Source organism: Nannospalax galili, unplaced genomic scaffold, assembly GCF_000622305.1.
Source record: "Nannospalax galili isolate Female #2095 unplaced genomic scaffold, S.galili_v1.0 scaffold3, whole genome shotgun sequence".
NCBI lineage: Eukaryota > Metazoa > Chordata > Mammalia > Rodentia > Spalacidae > Nannospalax > Nannospalax galili.
In genome coordinates, this window is record NW_008351466.1 from 555,738 (window position 1) to 577,263 (window position 21,526).

Below are 21,526 nucleotides of genomic sequence, written 5' to 3' on the forward strand. Positions count from 1 at the left end.
TGAACAAATATTGCATTCTACAAAGACCAATTGTCAAGATGTAAAGTTATATCCAGAGTGCTATATTTTCCATCATCCAGGCCATTAATTTGAAGAGGGAATGAAGTTGGAAATTTTCTCAGCTAGAAGTTGAAATGGAGGTAAAGGCATTGATGGCAGATGCATTTATCAGCTTTCTCTCTCAGCGTGAGCTGTTCCAGGTTGAACTTGGTACTTTTGCAGTTTGTGTCTGTGGACATGAAAAACAATCAATTGTTTCAGTTCTCACTTTCACATAAGGTTTCGATTTGGTTTTGATTTGCAACAGGAGACATGACACTGGCCATGTTTCCTTCTATCCCCTTTGTCCTGTCGATGAAATTCCTCTCTGATGAAAATTTTCTTTCAGTCCTGAATTCTTACTATTTGTGACTTGTAATAATGGTTTACAGTAAGGGAGCTCCAGGGCTGGTTCCCGATATGTTATTTCAGGTTTTGTAAATTAGGAAAAGTCCAAATTGATGGCTTATGGATTTTAAATTTACTTTTGAAAGTTCAAAAGTTCTTGACTAAGGTACAGGCAGAGTCTTGCTTCTCTTTATGTACAATTATTATTCTGATTTCTTAAGCTTGATAATGAATAATGAGAATGAGAAAAGTCACAGGGGCCCAAGTTGGCAACCAGGATATTGCCCTATATGTTTGTCTCAGTTCTCAGGAGATGTAAGAAAAGGAAATGTATGTAGAGTAAACTTCAAAATACATATCAAGCATCTCACATGACATGATGCCGACAAGACTGGGCAACAACAGGTCAAGCAGTTTCTGACATTTTATTTTAAATTCAAATTTGTTCTTGTTTAAATAGATAATACATCTGTTATCCAAGTTAAGATCAGAGCCTCTGCCCCTGGAACTACTAACAAGCCAGGCTTGGCCACCCATTCACAAAAAGCCAATTAAAAGAGCCAAATTAATAATGAAAAGCAGAAAAATGAAATTTATTCAATGTGGTAGCCATGGAAAAAGTGACAAAGAGGTCCACCACTGCCCCCTAAGTCCTTCTGGATCCTAATGTGAGAATAAGGTTTAAATTGGAGGAGTATATATGCATAGTTAAGCAGTGCTGGCCAAGTTATGGTCCTGCCCATCACTGACTCATGACAATCTGGGTTCCAGTCTCTCCTATAAGGTAATCTCAAAAGTTATGGGCACTGTGTAAAATTCCTTTCTTCCCTCTCCAGTTAGCACCAGACTTTAGCCTTCTCCTTCTCCCAGCATGAGAATCCTCAGGTTACTATGATTCCCTGTGATATCTTGTTTCAACAGTCCAGATAGTCAGATTGAAGAACCCTTTAGAATAGCCTCATTCCTTCCAGACTTGCCAGTGACACGTCCATCCTAGTGGCTCAAAATTCCAAAAACATCCAGGTTATAGGTCAAAACTCACCCTTTTCCTCTTTCTCAGCAAATACTCAATTCTCCCCCACCAGAGGCAATACTATCAGTTTCTTGTGCATTATTCCAGAGACACTGCATGAACACACACATTTTATACACACATATAAGCAAACCGTACACAGCAATTTGTGAATAACCTTGCCTGCCTTCATGCCACCACACAAAAAATCTTCATTTTTAATAGATGAATGATATTTTATTGCATAAATCTGTCCCAATTATTCAGTGACTAAATTATTTGTGGATATTTAAGGATTTCCCTCCACCGCCAAATATTTTTTTACTATTACAAATACTGCTTCAATGATTACATTTCTTTTTCCCTCTTTCCTTTCTCTTTTCATCCATCCAATTTTAGTTGATTAAACCCTTTTTCTTACTGCTTATCTTTGTCCTGTTCAGTGTGCTCACAACTCTATTGCTGTTTGTTTGCTGTAGATGGTATCTTTTGACCACAATGATTAAAGATAACAGCATGCTGGCATTAATTTGTGTCTTCTTTTTCTTCCTTCTATCAGCTCCTGATAGTTACAGAATTTCTACTTCATCTCGGTTCATCACCATTACACTTTCTGTAGCCATTACTACCACATTTGTTTTGCTCTTAGTTCTGAATTTATAGAAATTTGACACTAATTGGTATACTTTTGCTGTAGTTTCTTCCCTGTGTTCCTGCCATTTTTGCCTTCATTTCTGTGACTGTTAAATTTCCTTTTCCACATTTTGTTCCTGGGGCCCAACAATGTACATTTATTTCATCTTAATCTTATCTTGACATCTGTTTCTTAAGCTCTTTCTTACCTCATTAAAACTTTCAAGTTCATGTGAATTATTTGGTAACAGTTTGTACTCACTTTAATGGTAACAATTTTCAGTAAATTTTCTTCATCTGTCCCCCATTTACCATGTCCTCTTTTATCTTTCTTCTTGTAGTGCCTCTGCGTACTTTGTTTGAGTTCCATTATGATTCCCTGCTTTTAACAAATATTACATTTTCTTGAACAAGGTACTCAAAGAATGTTCATCTAGGACAAAGACCAGAGCTGTTTTCTTTGGTACCAAATATTTTCTAGAGGTAGCTGTGGGGCTATTGAAAATGCAGTCTCTTTAATCTTGCTAATCTGGCTGTAGCTACCAAGGGAACAGATTGCTTTCTGCAAATATGACCTGTCTCTCTAATGTCTTATTTAGCCTAATTTCTTTCTGCTTTTATTGTTAACTTAGTGCATGCCTCTTATTTTTAAGGAAGATACAAACAGCCTCTCACTTTCAGGCATCTGTCATTCTCTAGTGGATGACTCAGAGTGTGCAGCTCGAGAATTTCTGGAAAATTAACTGAACAGGCTATCAAGCATAAAAACCAATTTACAAAGCCATGGAGACACTCTGTGTGATGGAGTCAGAGCCCCAGTACACTGAGAGGCCTCATTTGGACAGAACCTCTGTTTAGGCACAAAAAAGGCAAACATCTCAATATTGTCTCTCAGCCTTCCTGAGCTTTCTTACTACAAGGTACAGGAACAAAGGTAATCACAACAGCTTCTTCCTGTGCTTGCAACTGAGCTCCTGCCAACAAAAAGCAAAAGAGGTGACATCAAAGGTGCTTAAATCACCCATTGAAATTATATTTGAAATAGTTTTCCATTTTTAATTTTCATAGCATTCGTCATACTCTGTTTCTTTTTATTATATTCCCTGCTATATGCTAAGCCTTATGGACATAGGAATAATGCTTCTTTTGTTTGCTATTGAGTCTCCATCTGCCTGGCACATCATCATACCATATTGTTTTCTCATTTAATTTTGAAATTTTTATTATTTTTATGTGTATGAATGCATTGCCTGCGTGTGTGTAAGTGTAACCGTGTCCTACAATACCTGTGGAAGTCAGAACGTGTCTGATTCCCCTGAAGTTGGAGTTCTAGACAGTTTTTAGCCACCATGTGCCTGCTGGGAATCGAACCTGGGTCCTCTACAAGAGCAGCCAGTGCTCTTAACAGCTGAGCCAACTCTCCAGCCCCTTTTTTTCTCATTTTCATTGTCCGGTGTTCAATCCACAATTCTGACTTGGGATAGGAGATTGAAATAGCTTAAAAATGTGCATTATTTTGCAAAGATAAAACTTCTAAATATATTAAGCAGTATGGCCCTGACATGACACCACTCTCTGGAGTGTAAACTTTTCTAAGTTTTTCGGAATTTTGCTTCTTCCAAAGTAATGATTCCCAACTGGGAGTGATTTTGTCCCCAGGGAGAGACATTTGCTAGTGTCTAGATATATATTTTAATTATCACAAATGAGGAAAATGTATTACTAGCTTCTTGTGGGTATAAAACAGGGATACTACAATGTATATGATAGTCACTGGGCTAAATATTAATGGCTGGGTATTTTGAGTAGGGGTGTGTATGTATGTGTGTGTGTGTGTGTGTGTATCCATATGTGTATGCATGTTAATGTGTGGAACATGTGTGAGAGTGCACATTGGGGGGGGCTGGTCTGAAGTTGACATTGGGTGTCTTCCTAGATCTTTCTCCACTTTATTTATTGTGGTAGGCTGTTCGCTGATCCTGGAGCTTACTATTTCTGGCTAGTCTAATTAGCCAGCTTGTTCTGGGGATCCCCTGTGTATGACTCTTGAGAGTGACAGGATTACAGGTGGCTACAATGCCTGCCTGGCTTTTACATGGGTTCTGGGGATCAGAACTCTGGCCCTCATGCTTGTATGGTAGGCACTTTATCCAGTGAGTTCCCAAAATTTGGGGATTAAGAAACTTTGTTTTTGACATTATCTTTAATTGCCAAATACTATTACATCTGTAATGACATTCTAATATGAAAATGAATTTTTGTTCATTTATATTATCATCATCCATCCTTATCTCTTATTCTTTTTATTATCTCTTTGAGACAGGGTCTCCCTGTAGCCCTTGCTGGCCTGGCACTCTCTATGTAGAGCAGGCTGACCTCAATCTCACAGAGCTCTGCCTGCCTCTGCCTCACAAATGTTGAGACTAAAGACATGCACCATCACGCCCAGTTCTATTGTCTCATATGCTTAATGTTTGTAGTATTGTTATTTTAATAATGTCCTCTATTATTGTTTTTGGCCTATTGACTTTACTTTTTGTCTCCAAATGCCCATTGGTGTGGGTACATCCCCTAGAGCTTGGTCAACCTACCCAGCATGACCTAAGTCTTTTATGCCCATTTAGTGTTTCATTTTTAATGAAATGTGAGCCTCAATATTTGGTGCATGTATATTCCAATTGTTACAACTTATTTTTTTAATTATGTATTTATTTTATTTTTAATTATAAGTATGTGTCTATTGGGATATGTACACAGTAGTATAGGTGACCATGGAGGCCAGAGGAGAGTGCTGGACCCCCTGCAACTAGAGATACAGCAGCTGTGAGCTTCCCAAGATGGGTGCTGGTACACCCTATTAACCACTGAGTCATCTCTCCACCTCCTGTTATAGCTACTCAGTGAATTGTTCCCTTCACTCATATATAATGATCTTCATTATCTATTATGACTAATTTTGGGTTGAAATTGACTATCAGCTATCAGAATAATCATGTCAGCTTGTTTTCAGCTTCCCTTCTCTGACATATTGACTTCCATTCCTTTTTTTCACTTCCATTCTCTAACTCTCAGTCTTTGTCTCTTTGCCAGTAACAGTTTTTTTTAAGATGAACCACTATATTCCAGGCAGTGGTTGCAAAGTTTGGAATTCAGTTGTGATCAAGACAGAAACAACCTTTATTAATCTTGCTTTCGTGTGAAGGACGCAATCAACAAAAACTAAAATAAGCAAGGTAGCTAAATTTAACTTTAATGTCCGTAAATTTTATTTTATTTTATAAATATCCACCAATATGTATTCATTTCATTTTGTACTTTGTAAAAGAGTGGTAAACATTCTGCTATTCTTTCTTTGTCCACTTCTTATGTTCTGTACCCCACATTTTGTCAGGTATCCATTTGTTATATCTCATGCCTATGTGAAGTAGCATCCACACAAGTGATATGGAAATTTTTTTCCAAAACTATGCAAGGTGGCTCCAGTTCTAGGACTGTATAGCTCAACAATGAGCTCTATTTATATAGCTACATCCATATAAATAAACTTCGTGATTGTCAATATCTCGAGTTATGAGCAGAAAATTGTTTCTAGTAGATCTGAATGGAAAAGTGAACTGGAACTTTGATGCATGCAGATGAATATAAACAACAGAAAGCTCAGTACATTCTTTCCATTAGAAGGACAAGGCTTTGATTTTAAGAACATGGAGATAGGCTGGGTATGGTGGCTCTCTCCTTTAATCCCAGCACTCAGGAGGCAGAGGCAGGTGGATCTCTGTGAGTTCAAAGGCAGCCTGGTCTACATAGTGAGTTCTAGGCCAGCTGGGTCTACAGGGAGACCCTGTCTCAAAAAGACAAAAAGAAAAAGAACCATGGAGATAATCAGTTTGACAAAGACATCATCTGATATCATTATTTTACTTTAATCATACAGTTACTCTATAACTTCTACAAATAAAATCTAAGTCTTGAATTGTGGGAGGATTGCCTTTATATTCATTCAGTCAATTCAGACTGTCCTAGAAACCATATAGCTGTGGTCAATTTCTCTACTGTCTTCTGCTGTGGTCAAGCCAAGTACAACATATAAATCTTCCATATCAAATTGTGGCTGCATCTTATCCTTGGGTTATTTGTGTGCATCTCTCTTAGCAATTTGTGAGCTTTTCAAGCCTGCCCCATTCTATGTCACATGGTCAGATTCTAGGGACACCTGAAATTAGCTATTTTAATCCAGCCCACTATAGTTGCTTGTAAATACCCTAGGATCTAAGGCCAAAACTCTTGTGACACTTCAAGAAAACTGTTCTCACATTCAGGAATCAATGGGTTATTTTCCTTTATAGCCTGCAAAATACTCACCTTATTCTCTACCTTAATTAGCTGCACTTTGGGAGCAAGCACACTTTGGTGCATCTATGGTCTGTTGTTATATAAAAACTACTCCAAAATTCAGTGGCTTTAAATAGTGACCTTCATTGCTTTTTAGTTTATGGATGGGTGATTTGTACTGGGCTTACCTTGTTAATTCTTCTGTTAGCTTTGCCTGAAGTCACTTCTTGTAACTAGAGTCAGTTGGCAGATCAGATGGGGGCTGATTTTTCTGTATCTAGGACTACCATAGCTATTAAGTAGAAATAAAGGATGCTCAATTGCATTTTATTTCCAATGAACAATTAATATTTTAAGTATAACTGTATTCCATACATTCATGGTATATGTACACCAAAGTTTATATAATGTCCAACTAAAATACAAATTTAACTGGAAGTCCCTTGTCCCTTATTTTTTTTGACAACTCTGCCTGTGTGTCCTGAATTGCACCATCAGCTACAGACTACCCTAATCGGCTCCATATACGATGATTGATTTCAGAGCTGGAAGAGTGCATGCCGCACTGAAGGTGTATTGTTCAAGCTGCTTCTTGGGACATATTTGCTAAATTTTAAACTAATCAAGCATAGCGTACACCTCAGCCCAAGACCACATAGGAGGAACTAAACAATGGCATGTACAGGTAGAGAGAGGCTTGGTTCATTGTGGGCCATGACTGTGCAACGTTCTTAGAGGCGCTTATAATTGTTCCCCTTCCCCGATGTTACTTTTCTGTGATTTAAATTTTTATTTTTAAATAATTTTACTTATTCTTTGACAATTTTATACATGCATAAATTTTTTGTCATTTTCACTGCAATACCCACCCTTACTTTTCTCCCACTGCCTCTGGACCTCTCTTCCCAACAAGTCTCCCACCTTCCTTCGTGTCTTTATATTTAATGACTACTGAGTTTAATTAAAGTTACATAAGCATGCGTGTAAGGTTATGAGCAACTTAGCAGTGGCTATGTGCCCAAAGAAAGAAACTCCCCTTCCCCCAGCAGCCATTAATTGCCAATTGCCAGAAGGGGGCCTCTTAAACCCCTCACCATCCATGATGGAGTTTGGTGGATTCAGTCTTGTCCAGCTCTTGTTCAGGTTACCACAGCTGCAGTGAGTTTATGAGTATGACATCTATGTCATATTCAGAAGATAGATTTCACAGCATTCCTCCCCATTTTCTGGCCCTTACATTCTTTCTGCACCCTCTTCTGTGATGTTCCCTGAGCTTGGGGAAAGGTGAGAGATAGATGCACTGTTGGGGCTGAGCACTCAGCAGTCACATTATTCTCAACTCTTTGACCAGTTATGATATGAGTCTTTGCATTAACCACTGCATACTGGGGGAAAAAGAGTTTTCTAACCAAGGTTGAGAGGCACTAATCTATGAGTCTAAGCATAATTTTTTAGGAGGCAGTTTGACAACACGTTCATTTAGCAAAACAAGACCAGTAGGTTGCCCCCAGGACCAATAATCTCCGCAGCCATGAGCATTTGACAAGGTATACAGTACCAGGCATGATCTTGTTTGCCTTTATTTCATCTACGTTTTCTAGTCTTTAAATTATTTCCCAAACTCTCAATTTTTTTAAATCAAGACCTCAACTGTTCATGACTTCATCTTTTAGTCCAAGTCCTCTGTCAACATGTTCCACTTTGGTCTTGGTAGTCAAGGCCAGGTGTTTGGCTATCATGTTCAAAGCAACCTTCGTTGCAAACCTTATCACTATTTCTTTTATTATATATTTACCTTAGCCTTGACAAAAATCTCATTTTGTCAGAGTACATGCTCAAATATTTCCTAAGTTAAGGTCTACATGATATAAACTCTCTGAGTGCCTTCATTTGTGGGGTTTTTTTTTTTTTTTGGTTGTGCTCTATCACTGAGCCTCCTGAAAACATATTCATTGTCATCATTTACCTAATTGATAGTATGTTTAAGGACAGAATACAAAAATAAAGCATATTCTTAAGGATTTCAAACTATTTATATGCATGGTGTGGTGGTGCATACCTTTAATCTCAGTACTCAAAAGACAGAGGTAGGCTGATCTCTGTGAGTTCAAAGCCAGCCTGGTCTACAATAGCAAGTTCCAGGTCAGCCAGGGATACATAGTAAGACTCTAATTCAGAAAAACAAAAGAAAGAAAGAAAAATATTTATATTTTGACATTTTACAATAAGTATTATGAATAAGAAATCTGATGCCAATTTTATTTGTAAGTGCCTTTCTTCCTACCAGAGAAGCTTTTAGAATCGTTTTTCAATGTTTATTTTTCTAAAATTTCTTAAGGAAATATTTAGGCAATGTTGTTTTCTATCAGTTATATTAGGCATAAAACATAACTTTCTTTTTAATCAGAAAAAGAATACAGAGAATTGTGATGATATGTATATATATCACACAATTAGCAACAAATATTAATACAGTATTGTATTTGTTTATAAGCTCTAAAAATAATAGATAAAATTGAACTGCATACATAGAGTCACATTTTCTTTTGTTTCAGAGGCAAATGATAACTGAAAAAATGATGTTCATCTTTCAGTAATCATTTTCAATTTTGCTAGAAATATATGTATCTGAAATAATAGATGAAGTGTTATTTCAAATACTTAAAATTATATAAATTGCATTCTACTGTATTGTTCTGCAAATTGATTATTGCCCTCAACATTAGATATTAGAGAATTGTGTAGTATATAGAGATATATAGAGATCTAGTACACTCATTTTTACTGTTTTATAGATCCTATTATACAAATATATGGCATATTATTTATTCACAAACCTCCAGTAGACATCAACCTCACACTGAAGCACAGACCATTAAAATCAAAAAGAAGACAAATACGCACTGTATCATCAGTGCTGTTGTTCTGGGGGTCCCTGACAGTCCAAAGAGATAAGTAAAAGAAATGAACTATGGATGAACTATTGGCTAGCGAGAGATAAAACTATCATAATTTGTAAACTATGTTTATCTACATAAGAAGTCAGAGAAAATAAAGAAGCAAAATAGTAAAAATAATAAGACCATTTACCAAAAGAGCCTGGCTACAGGATAGCAATGTTATATAAATACCTTTTATATAAACCAAGAATAACTGACTCTTACTAAATTGATTTTTGAATGGAAAAGGAATATATCAATACAAAATTTAAGAGGTACAAAGGACAGAAACAGAAGGTGTTTTGGTGAAATTTTCTTTTGCTGTTTCAATATACCTGACAACAGAAAACAATTTATGTTTCTTTTTGTGGATAATTGCAGAGATACTTGAAACTATATTATAAAATGTATAATTGCATATGCTAGGCTATGATATAGCATATATGATGTGTGTGGCTGCATCACAACACACTTTTATGCAACTTGGTATGTCTTATAAGAAACTGGGAGAGGAAAAAGACCAGTGCCCAATTTCTCATGGTGCTAAAATCATTAGAATGAATGTTCCTAAGCTTTCCGCATGCTGGAATACGTCCTGAGAGGGTACCTGGGAAAGGAATCCTCCCCACCAATACACACACTGCCTTCCTTGGAAGACACCAGGATCTGAGGCTCCCTAATCCAATTAGAACAGCCTCAGAGGAAGGAGGGTGCCTGAGGATAGATTCAATGTCAGGAACCCACAGACAATGCTGAGTGTGAAGCATGAAGATGCCACACTAGCACATAAATAGGATACTCAACCAGTGGTGCCAGATTCCATGGCTGTCCTTGGAAGAAAAGAAGACCAATCATGATACTATTGCTCATTTTGCTCAACAGCACATTTCTTAACAGATCCTTAAGTCAAAACTTGAACTAGGAAGGCACAAAATACCTAGCAAACTATGAAAGGGATTCATTCCATAATCAAAGAGTACAGAGAGACATCTGAAACCATCCACAAAAGAGGGTCAGTCAGGAAAAGCGAAGCTCCAGACCAAAAAGGAAGGGCCATGAAAAATTTGGGGAAAGAGTTGAAGACTATGAATGAAGGATGCAGAGTATATCTGTCACAGCAAGGGAGGACTTACATTCCACAGGGCTATAATGGGGCAGCTCCCTTCTGCACCTCACACGTACCATCCCAATTTTGTATGGTGCCACAGCCAACAGAGGATGGTTCCTAAGCTTCCACCAATTGCAATATGCCTGGAGAGGGTTCTTAGAGTAGAACATGCACAAAAGTAACTCTTACCATTAATAATGCCACAAGGGAGGCAGAAGCAAGCACAACACGAAGTTGCCTAGTGCTGAGCCCTGCAGTACAAAGAAACAGGGATTTACTTGGTGAGGGCTGTGCTGGTCCATGAGAGACACTAAATGAGTACAAAAGAGTAGAAACTGCTGTGATTATGACACATGGGGGCCCAGCAAAGACCCAGGCTTCAAGAGGAACGTGCATATCTGAAACCCTACATGCAATTCAGCTACGGGTAGAGAGGAGAAGGGTTTCAAACCACACAATCTCCAGGAAAACAGGTGACTGGGGAGGCCAAAGAAATCAGTATTGCACAAAAGTGCCTTTGGCCACCTCATGCAAATGTACTAATGAGGAGAAGCAAATCCAGGGCTCTTTCTGGGAACTGAAAGGCAGTCTGTAGCAGCAAGTTCAGATGACGGACAACATGGCTCAGGCAAGGGCAAATCCCCAGAGAAGTGGGGTGACAAGCCCAGCATGGAAGACCTAGTTCAGTGGTGGTGTTGCAAAAACCCAGCAGAAGGCAGGTAAAATTTGGGATCAGGGGCTCAGGGCTATGTTGATCTTGCGTTGTCTGTGACTAACAGGATAGGAGCCCCAGCGGTCCTGTTCGGGCTCTAGTTGGTGGCAAGCTGCCAATTCCCATCATGTGCCTCCTGAAGAGGAAGACACACAGGGTACTGGGCATCTACCTGGCACCACCACAACCGATCAAGGGCTGAGGGGGAAGACAAGAGAGCTGAGCATCTACACCCAAGGAGTGTTTTCAGGAGGACACTGCCAGCACATGGGCAGGAGGGAGTGACTTTGGCCAGGACCATGTGGTGGAGATACTTTAATTCCCGATAGCTCCCCCATGACACGGCTGCTCAGAAGATGCAGAGGAAACTGCAGAGGTCCTCTTCGAGTTAGGAGTCAGCTACAGTCTTCAAGCCTCAAGTGCTCAGGAGATGTAGGACTACGCACAGAAATGGGAATTTGGAGTTCAGTAGTGTGTAGAGGAGAAGAGAGGCACATGCTAATTGGGGCCACAAGCTGGGAGGAAGGAGAGGAGCCTCTGTTTTGCCTCTGTGCTGAGATTAAAGAGGCTGCACAGTGAAGGCTCACTGAAAGACAGCACTGGCAAAGCAGGCTGGATCAAGACAAGAGGATGCAGGAGCTGTTTGAGGGAAAGCCTCCTTCACAGCAGATCACCAGGCCAGAGTGTGGACCCCTAGGCCCAAAGGAAGGAATCAGCCAGTAGCTGTTGGGAAAAAAAGACAGGTCCCTTAGTCAGCCCAGGCAGTCCCAAGATATGAGTCATGATGGCTGTGTGCTATGGCAGTAGCCACAGGTCACTCTCTGACTATCCAAGGTCCCAGGCACTGAATTGGGGCATTTATCAACTCCCGGTTGGACAGCTTGTCAGAGCTGGTGCAGGGACAGGACAGGCACCTGAGCTTACTGATCCTCATTGGTGGTGCTGGGAACACAGTGCAAGCAGGAGGGTTGGAATCCCACTCATGTGGGGAGGCAGAAGTGGCAACGAACGTTGTGTGCTGTGCTAGGAACAACAGGCATTAGGCAGGTCTCTGTGCATACAGACTGCTGGTGCACAGGACACAGTGCCCCATAACAGCATCCCAGGGACGTTGAGCAGGAGAGGACACCTGGCAAAGCAGCAGCGTCACACAGGGAAGCAAGTGTATCCTGCTTTGCCATGGCTTTGTGAAGGCATCCACTGCTGGACACATCACAGCCACAGGGAAACTGGCTTTGGTGAAGCAGGATCTAATGGGAGTGGAGGGGTTAGAGGTGGGAATGGGGTGCATGGAGGAATGAGATAGCCAGATCCGGTTGTATGGTTCTGCACACAGGGACACTTTGCTTCCTGGTAGTGGTGTGTCGACCTCAGAGAGGTATCGTGGCTATCTCTAGGTGAATGGACTGGCCAAGGCCAGTCATGACAAGCACCACCAGCATGCCTCCCACTATTCTCATGGGGGAGTGCAGCAGGACTCCACTGTCCCCTTTCAGAAGGAGCTGGGAGAGAAAGGCCATTCCCCCAGTGAACAGCAGCCAACTCTCTCATTCTGTCAGGAAGCAGCGAAGGAAGCATGGATGAAGGGTTTTGACGGCATCTCAAGGGGACACACGGACACATATGAAGCAGGGGCCAGTCAAATGGCAATCTTTATCGGATGTGTGACAGAGCCATCTCTTCCCCACACAGCCACTGAGTAGTGCAAAAGAAATGCCAGGGGACCGGGTCTTCCACTCCAGTCAAGGAGGGAGCTTTAGGCAGGGATTCCTCTGTTCCAGGTTCCTGCTTCACGGGTGTTGTTCTCTCCATACACCTTAATTCTACCCCAGCCTCTCACTCCTGTCCTGAACCCTCTCTCGAAGATTATCCTGAACACAGGGCTCCCTCTCTGCCCCTGCTGCCTGTGAGCAGTGCGAAGTGCACCTGTCAGGGAGCAGGCACCCCAGTCAGCTGGGGTTCATGGTGCCTATTCGGCTTCCTTCGTGCAGACCGCAAACTCAAGGACAAGGACCATGCCTTTTTAATTTATTTCTTGTTTTGCCAATCAAGCCACAAGTTTATTGATGACACACACAGGTGGGGACTTGGGTGAACAGGGCATGTGAGTACAATGGACAGAGGGGAATGCATTTCTTTGATGAACATGTTTGCCATGCATCAGCTGGTGTAAAGAGTAAAGGGAAAGTAGTTCAACCTAAGAAGCAGCAAATGCCTGTTCAGCACGAGCTCCCATATGGGTGTGATTTCTGCTAAGTGGTCCCGCTTAGACAGGGAGATCATCACAGGCAATGACAGCACTCGTGATGCCGTGATTTGATGTTCGTTATCCATGGCTGGCAGCCACGGTGATCCCCTTACCCATGAAGAAGGCTGCAAGGGAGCAATTTACAGCACGCTTTACCTGCAGATGGCAAAACCCAGAAGTTACCCAATCTCTGTGGGAGCTGCCTGGCCAAGGAGGATGTGGTCCTGATTAGCGACTGGAGTTTTCACCCAGGGACATGCTGACCTGCTAAGGCTGCATTCTCAGTAGCACCCACTGCTGGTTCTTTGCCATCTGCAAACAGTGGGCTTTGGGTGGATTCAGTCTCTTTCTGTTTGAGACAGCCCACTTATGGGGAGAGGGCTTCCATGAGAAGCTCCCTGTTTCCACTTCTCAGAAAGAGAGACATGAATGACAACAGCGTTTGGACACTCAGCAATTCCCCTGCCCACACTGGCTTTTCAGGCAAACGCATCAGGGGTTCCCCAACCTGAACCTTTGCACAGCCACTTCCGTCTGATAGCAAAGGAAACTTCAAGTCTGAAATGGGCTTGGCAAGCATGTTATTAATAACTGTCATGCGTATTAACAAATTTAATCCAGCCTGCTGCAGAAATGAGTTGTAGCAACGTAACACAGTTTCCCGACACACTTCGTCGATGTACGTCTTATTCTGGCCCTGATTTTCAATATTTGCATTCAGTTTTTCCGGTACACCCAAAGCCTTCTCCCTCACAGTGGGCTGGGAAATGGGGATCCTGTTTCCAACCACTGAGAAGCTGGCCAAATGTCTACTTACTGACATTGTGGCTAAGTAAAAAACCAGCATCTGTAGAATCAGCAAATAGCAGTTTTCCTCGAATGGAAGGACACTTGGCCAGGTCAAGAGCACAACTCAGATTTTATTGTCTTCAGAGTCCCAAATATAAAAGGATGGTGGTGATTTTTATACATTGAGATTGTATTCTCTTTGCCAGTCCCTAAGTCCTTGTTGCATGTGGTTTAAATCTGCCTCTTCCTTCAGTCTTTGGGTTTCTTTGACCCTTTATTTGAGACCAATGCCTCTCTGGAGAAACTCCTCTGTTCTTTTCTCAACTGATTACACCTTCTTTGCAGTTGTGGATGAGCACTCTAATCACCTTGAGACCTGAGTTACACATCTGTTTTCAGTAGACCATCAATCAGAGAACTTTCCACATCCATGAAAAATCATAGCTCTTGACAACGTTCTCTAATGTCAGTAATCTATGAAACAAATATATTAGGCATATTTTTTCTGAGTACAAATTCTCTTAAGCCCCAAGGAGCAGTATCACCTTGACATGAGTCTCTCAACAGTGACAAAGATACATAAGGGGAGTTCGTAGATCTCTCTCACTCTCAGTTCAGGGTTTAAATTTTCAAATGTCCTGACATTTGCCTCCTTCAAGCTTATTTTTGTGATTTACCCTGAAATATAAGATGTTACTTTTTCCAAACAGGGATGAAAACAAAGGCTGAGAGAGGAAAAGACAGCGTTACTTCTAGATCCTGTATTCTGACTTGTCACACCCAATTCTCACACTTTTCAGGATGTCATACTATATTGAAGAATTTCTTTTCTCCTTTTCCTAGGTTATCTACAGGAAGACAGACCAGGGAGAACCAAGTTTAGTGTATGTACTGGTACAGAAGTTTCAGGTGCATTAACTCCAGTGTGTGGATTCCAGCTTTACAGTTTACCATTTAAAAGTTCATTATATCCTTGCATGAAGATACATAAGTTCAAAACCAATTACTTTGTACAATTAATATACACTCAAAAAATGAATGAAGGGCAAATATGAGCAAAGTACAATGATATAAATTTGAAAATGTCATAATGGAACCCATTAATTTGTTCATGAACTAACTAAATAAATTGAAATATTATCTACCATTTAGGTTTTCACACACTAGCCACCTTGTTTCTGGCCACTTTATTATCCTGACTATCCTCTCCACAACTGCAGGGTTCTTTTGCTCTACAACTTCTTCATCCCCGTTTCTCAACCCTATAGATGCTGACATTGCTTTCACAGAGCAAAAAAGGACAAGATTAAGGACTTGGGAAACAACAGTGGAATATCAGGTTCTGTTAAACAGCTTACCTCTACCACCCTCTTCTGACTGGTTCGGGTTTCTTGTTTCCTTTAAAAAGCACAAACTTCATTTGTAGGTATCAGATATTGTGTCAGCGACTTCCCTTTCTCTTCTCTTGGTTTGTGCTGCCCTCTATAGACTGACAAACAAACCAACATCCTTCAGTAAAGTGTGTCACTAGTGCTGGATAGTAGGCTACAAATTCTACCTTTTACTTATTTAAGACTCTCTCTGAACATTTCCCACATATCAATCCCAAGTTCTCTAAACCAGCTCCACCCCTCCACCTCATACATCATTTACAGATCCAAAATGAGCTGATGGCTTGTTCCGGAGTACAGGAGAAGCTGACTGTGCCCAACCTTGTCCCTAAGATTCCCAGGCAATATTTATTTTAAGACCAACCTGCACAAAACCAGAGCAGTTTCTTTCTTCTTAATGTGGCTATAAATACATCTCTCTGAGGTCAACAAGAGCTGATGGATGGATTAAAAAAAGCTTCACCTCTCCACAGTTCTTGGTCACCTGAGATACACGTCACCAATGAGCCATGATCCCCAGTTTCCCCTCCCACCAGCAGTGATGCAAGAATATACCCGCCTCTCTTTCTTTCCTTGGCACACTAGACCTGTCATTCATTTTTTCTTTGCCAGTCCTAGAAGCCAACGAAAAATGCGTTTACATTTTGTTGGGATTTTCTCTTCTATGATTTCCATGGAAAAAATATAGATCTTCTTCTAGGGAAACTGTTTCTAATTCCACTTCTTTGTCGTTGTAGGATATAGGGCAATAGCCTATGTTTTGTATGTATAAGGCAGTTTCTGTTGTGATGTTTGCTGAAATATCACCCCTGATTAGTTCTGAAAATAGGATTTAAGGCACAATATATCCTGGCTAAAATCTCAAATGTTAAGGGACCTGGAGATAAACAGAGAACTGTCAGTTGAACTGACACTTTGCTTTCTAGATAGACTCTATAACATAGTATTTATCTTGCTGAGTTCACTGCATTCCAAGCTCCAAAGCCTAATTCTATAAATATACACAAATATACTAAATACCCTAAAATACAGTTTATGACCTACAGAAATGAATGTATATGGTTTGCAAATGTACGCTCAAGAATATTCATAGCAGCACTATTCATAATAGCCCCAAACTGAAAACAACCCAAATATCTAAAAATAGTTGAATGAAATATCATGTACAGAGAATTTAGATTTATATTCATAAATGGAATTTATTTTCCTAAATGGCAAAAAACATTACACAAGCGAGAGTGTGAGTTAATCTCACAGTGTTAGCAATGAAACAGATACAAAACAGTGTATATAGGGTATGATTCTACTTAACAGTTTTAAAAATCCACAAAACTAATCTATGTTGTTAGAAGTCAGAATAGTGGTTACCCTTGGAATGCATTAATGTGAGTGGAGGTATGGAAGGAGCTTTCCAGAGTCCTGTTAATGTTTCATTTCTTGCTGAATTTATAAAATTGATTAAGGTAAACACTTAGTATTTGTGTCTTTGACTGTGTATGTGGTATACATCAATGAAAATTTACAGAAAGGCCTCAATAGTGAGTGAGAGGAATGGGAGATAAGCAAATGAAGCCCATCCTCTGGCTCATCTGGGGAATCTAGGCGAACACTCTAATTTTTTACTGAAGTCATTGGAGGGCTAGCAAGATAGTAAGGAATAACTGGTTCAGAAGAGGAGTGGTGAAGGAAAGGAATCAGACTAAGGCAAGGTCATTTTTCCCAACCCCCAAATATATGCAGTTTTGAGGGTGGTGTTGAAAAATAATACAAAATTTTAGACAGTCTCTGGAAATGAGGAAGGCAAAAATTGGCATTCAAATCTTGTTAAAGTGTGTTCCTGGTGATTCTAAATCTAAATATCTTTGTTTTGTGGTACTGGAAGAGCTATGTGTACTTCAAAGTTAGAATAAACCATAGGTAGAGTCTCACCAGAACTTTTAATTTTGAATAATCTCAGTCACTGAAAGTTGGATTAAGGTAATTCCAAAGTGATAGTGATCAGAGATGTCTAGAAAGCACAATACAAATTATTTTTAGAAAAAGATTACATCAGCCTCAAACTACATCTGATGTTTTTCAAAGTACAAGAACTGACATATAACCAAGTATATAAGAAAACAAGGGTCTGGGGAGATGGCTTAGTAGATAAGAACCCTTAACTGCTCTTGCAGAGGACCTGTGTTTGATTCGTGGCTCACAACTGCCTGTAAACTCCAGTCCCAGAGAATTTACCACCCTCCTCTGGCCTCTGCAGGCATTGCACACACATGGTGCACTTGCATACATGCAAGCAAAACACTCATACACATAAAATACAAATAAATGAATAAAATGACAGTCAATGGAAAAATAGTTATTACAGAGCTAAGATAAATATACTTAATCATTTTAGGAGATAAAAAACAGTATCTAGAATTTCCATAAGTAACTGGAAAGCATGAAAGCATAAAATGAAGATTTTAGAACTGAAAAATAAAATGATATAAATTATGAAATGAGTAGAAGGATTTCACAGCAGAATACACAGGGGAAGAGGAAATTATTGTCCAGGAAGGTAAATTATATGAAATTATCCAAAATGAATCATAGTCACAAAAGTGTAAGAGAGATAAAGGGTTTAAAATTAAGTCTGCTTGAAACACAGGAAGAAATGAGAGAATAAATGAGATAGAAATAATACATTTTAAAAGTTGAGAATTTTCTGAACTTTCTAAAACATCAAACCACAAATTCAAGAAGCCCTTCACATCAAGCAGGCAAAAAGTTAAAAATAACACTTATTCACAGTATATAAAATTAAAAACAAAGAGAATATCTTAAAATCAACCATTTTAAAACTTCTAATTACTTTGAAAGGAGCATTAATTGAAGTGATAGTTGATATTGCAAAATAAATAATAGCTACAGGGGCTGGAGAGATGGCTCAGCAGTTTAAGTACCCTACCTGCTCTTGCAGAGGATCCGGTTTCAAATCCAGCCAGTAACTGTCTATAACTCCAGTTCCAAGGGATTCTAATACCCTCTTCTGTCCTCCACAAGTATTGCAGGACACGGGTGCACCTACCTACATGCAGACAATACACTCATACACGTGAAATAAAAATGATGCATAAAAAAGAGGTAAAAGAGAAACATGGCCAACTTAGATTTTTATAACTACAGAAAATCTCATTCAACAATGAAAGTAAAATAAATACATTCTTAGACAACAAATAAAATAAGAAACTGTCCTTATCAAACTCATACTAGATAACCAGGGTTTCAGGGACTAAGACACTGGAGAAAAGAAAACTATAAAAAATTGCATTTGCAGTTCAAGTTGCCTTTCTCTTGAGGCAATCACGATAGATATAGAGCTAGAATTAAAGAAACCAAGTGAAAATAGGCAACAAATAACCTGGAAAGATGAACAGTTATTGAAAATTTCATAGAACAGGAAAGATAAAAATGGGAACTTGGGGACTTCTAAACTTATAAGGCCTCAATAATTGCCCCCAAACTATTCAAATTCCTGAAGGATTATACCCTAGGAATAAAATGAACAGGTTTTTGTTTTTACTTTTTAAAATATTTTATTTTCTTTGCCTGCATGTATGTAAATACACCTGTTATGCAATGTCTATGGAGGCCAGAAGAAGGTGTCAGATCCCCTGCAACTGAAGTTTCAAACGTTTGTTAGCTTCCATGTGAGTGCTGGGAATCAAACCTGAGTCCTCTGCAAGAGCAGCCAGTGCCCTTACCTGCTGGGCCATCTCTCCATCTCTCATGAATAAGTTTATAAAAGACTGAAATTCATCTCAAATTAGCTACAATTTTGATTAGATTAAGGTAATTTACTCCTATACTGCCTTCCTAAAGATGAAGAAAGCTCTCTATAATCAGGATAATGTCAAGCATATTTTCTATACTCTTTTGTACGTAATATTTAGTACGCAAATAAATGTTGACAACATGGTAAGGAGAAAGGACAAATGTAAATGAGAGAGAGACAGAGAGACAGAGAGAGGAAAGAGAGAGACCAATGGGAAAATAGGCATAATCCAGAATCACCTGGGAAAAATGTCTCATTGAGGAAGTGTCTAAATCAGATTGGCCTGTGGGTATGTCTGTGGAGGACTGTCTTGGTTACCTTGATTGGTGTGAGGAGACCTAGGCTGAAAGTAGCTAGTACCATGCTCTTGTTCAGGGCCCTGGGTTGTATAAGAGTAGAGAAAGAGAAAGCTAGCTTAATACTGAGTAAGCATTCATACATCTTTGTCTGTCCTTGACCATGGATATGATGTGGTCTGCTGCTGCTTCACGTCCCTGCCTCTTTGATATCCCTGCAATAATGGGTTGCAACGTGGAATCCTAAGCTGAAATAAACCCTTTCTCCCCTAAGTTGCTTTTTGTCAGGATATTTTATGATGGCAACAGAAACGAAACCAAGATACTGGGTAAAATAATGTCCCTAAATTTGTAAACCCAGATAAAACCATAGCCAAGACCAGCTTGCTTAAAGCAGAAGGCTCTGGAGCCAATTACGGGTAGGAACACTTAAGTAGCAATTTTGATAAATCGCTAGATCCTGCTAGCTGAAGAATAAACCTGGACAACTATTCTTAGAGAAGAAATCACACTTTAATTGATTTTACCTTAAAAACTCAATAGGTTTTCTAGTTCAAGATAAGAGGAAAAGGAAAAAAAACTCCACTAATGTTTTTGGTAAAGAGAGAAGTGAATAACCATTATGAAGTCTTACCAGAGTGCTTTCTCTCCATAACAAAAGATTGCCTTGAAAGGACACTAATTTACTATGGCTTTATCCGACATAGATGAATTGGCCAGTTCCAGAAGTTGTTTTCTCAAGCAAAACCCGAAGCATAGAGAGGTCTCACACCTTAGAACTCACTATCCAAGGAACAGAGGACCTCCCTGTTCAGATGCTGGTGTCCATAAGAATAGTACAGATATCTCAAGTGCAAGAACTCAAAAAGCTTCTGTACATCAAAGGAGACAACCAAGGAAACAAACAGAAAACCCACAGAATGGGAGAAAATCTTCACCAGTGACACATCTGATAGAGGTTTAATTACCAGAATATATAACGAACTTAAAAAACAGAGACCCAAAACAAGAAGCAACCCAATTGAAAGATGGGCTAAGAAGCTGAACAGAAAGTTTTCAAAAGAAGAAGTAAAGACGGATATGAAACATCTTAAAAGATGTTCAACATCACTAATAATCAGGGAAATGCAAATTAAAACCACTTTAAGATTTCACCTTACCCCAGTCAGACTGGCTAAGATCAAGAAAACAAATGATACCAAATGTTGGAGAGGATGTGGGGAAAGGGGAACACTCATCCACTGCTGGTGGGGTTGCAAACTGGTTCAGCCCCTATGGAAGGCAGTGTGGAGAACTCTTAGAAAACTACAAATGAACCTACCATTTGACCCAATTATACCACTCCTTGGCATATACCCAAAGAACACATCCTATTGCAGAGACACTTGTACATCCATGTTTGTTGCTGCTCTTTTCACAATAGCTAAGAGATGGAAGCAACCTAGGTGTCCCTCAATTGAAGAGTGGATAATGAAAATGTGGTTCATATATACAATGGAGTTTTACTCAGCAGTAAAGAAAGATGAAATCATGAAATTTGCAGGTAAATAGATTTAGAAACTGTTATACTGAGAGAAGTAACACAGACTCAGAAAAGCAAAAGACGTATGTTCTCCCTAATTTGTGGATCATACACCAAATCTTTACAATAGATGGGGTTCTATTCAGCAGTAAAGAAAGATGAAATAATGAAATTTGCAGGTAAATAGATTTAGAAACTGTTATACTGAGAGAAGTAACACAGACTCAGAAAAGCAAAAGACGTATGTTCTCCCTAATTTGTGGATCATACACCAAATCTTTACAATAGATGGGGTTCTATTCAGCAGTAAAGAAAGATGAAATAATGAAATTTGCAGGTAAATAGA

At 39.5% G+C, this 21,526-nt stretch overlaps 1 pseudogene; it reads right to left on the minus strand.

Annotated features, from left to right (window-relative positions):
* Window positions 1–13,121: 13,121 nt before the first annotated feature.
* On the minus strand, window positions 13,122–16,062 carry LOC103746223 (annotated as a pseudogene).
* Between the last annotated feature and the right edge of the window lie 5,464 nt (window positions 16,063–21,526).